The sequence below is a fragment of the Octopus sinensis genome, linkage group LG20 (genome assembly GCF_006345805.1).
Source record: "Octopus sinensis linkage group LG20, ASM634580v1, whole genome shotgun sequence".
In the NCBI taxonomy this organism is placed as follows: Eukaryota; Metazoa; Mollusca; class Cephalopoda; order Octopoda; family Octopodidae; genus Octopus; species Octopus sinensis.
This window is the reverse complement of record NC_043016.1, coordinates 20,693,120-20,694,897: the sequence shown is the minus strand read 5'-3', so window position 1 is coordinate 20,694,897 and position 1,778 is coordinate 20,693,120.

The following is a 1,778-nucleotide window of genomic DNA, read 5'->3' as shown; positions in this document are numbered from 1 at the left end:
CTATAATTGTACATTCTAAAAAAGACTCCCGGTTACGACAACGAGGGTCCCAGCTGATACGATCAACGGAACAGCTTGCTCGTGAAATTAACGAGCAAATGGCTGAGCATTCCACAGACACGTGTACCCTTAACGTAGTTCTCGGGGATAATCAGCGTGACACAGAGAGTGACAAGGCTGATCCTTTGAAATACAAGTACAACTCATTTTTGCCAGCTGAGTGGACTGGAGCAACGTGAAATAAAGTGTCTTGCTCAAGGACACAACGCGTCGCCGGGAATCGAACTCACAACCTTACGATCATGAGCCGAATGCCCTAACCACTAAGCCACGCGCCCTCATAATTTGTACATAACGTTTAGGTAAATAATGGGGCAATAGTTTTCAGCCAACTCGGTGGTTTTCTTCTTTGCTACTAGATTTTTCCGTGCTATAGCAAGCCAATTTGGTATGTCAGGCTGATCTTACATAGCGCTTTGAATATACCTATTAGTGGTTTCCTTTGAAATGTCAGCCTCTTATACCAGTATCTAACTATTAGTTTCCTTTCAGCTGTCTTCCCAATATGCAGTTTGCCTACAGCTATGGTGACAGTTTGCGGGTCAATTGCATGTGATTTACTATTTATATTGATACAATATTCTCTCCTTACTGCATTTAGCTGCGATGCATTAAGATTGACATTCTCTCCTTACTGCATTTAGCTGCGATGCATTAAGATTGACGTTCCAGATTTTCAACCAGAATAATTCAAGATCTTCTTAAGAGGGGGCTTTCTTGAGAGTAATATTTTCCTCCCTCATCCCTCTGTATAAGCAGTAGTGAGGATTTTCGCTCAGCTGAGTTCGTGTTTTAGAGTAATTAACCTTCCCTCAAGAGCTTGGTATGAAGAGTCGTCATAGAATTTTGTTAATTTATTCATAAGATGTAATGATGAGATGTAAATTCATTATTCCGCTTACATTATACTATCGTGGTGAACCATCCAACATGGTGGTACAGTGTTCATGTTTTCATCGGGTTTTGTTTTTACAGATTTCTCCTATGTGTTCTTTAAGAGTTATAGCAGTTGTATTAGTTAATATCACATGATTCCATGCGCTCTCCAGTGACATCATCGATAACTTTCAACATTAATGCTGTTAAGATTAGCCTGCCACTTAACAATGGTTTCGAAAAGTAAAATATTTTTAAAGAACTGTTTCAGGATGTTTCTAAATTGAATATATTCCACAGCTGTGTCTGTTGATTCACCTATATTATGAGACACAAGAATTTAGTGATGGTGGCAGCGATTTGTTGCATTACCTTTGATCTCTCTTCTAACAGATTTTGTTCTTAGTGCTTTGAGAAGATCGATTTACATCACGAGAGCAAACCATTTTTTTGAAGAAAGATACTTGTTGCTTAAGTTGTTTCGCTGTAAATGTGCTTAAATTGGGGCGAGATTTGCCCCAGTATTATTTAACCGCTTCATATATCCGATAGAAGCGTCTTCACGGGCTTTTTCACAGCTTCGAAGTAGATGTTGGTTTAGATATAGAGTCCAAGTAAAATGAGAGAAAAACTTACGTTTTCTCAGCTACCTTCCTGGTGCTGTAATGTTATTTTCGTTTCTAGTGTTGTTTCAGCCATGATCGTGTTAGTGAAATTCCATTTGGTATAAGATATGTTTTTAAAATCCGACCTAAATAACGCTACGTTGGTAAGTAAAAGGTATTTCTCTTGTTTATAATGGGAGAAATAAATGAGTTACTAATTTGGGGTACAGAAGTTGG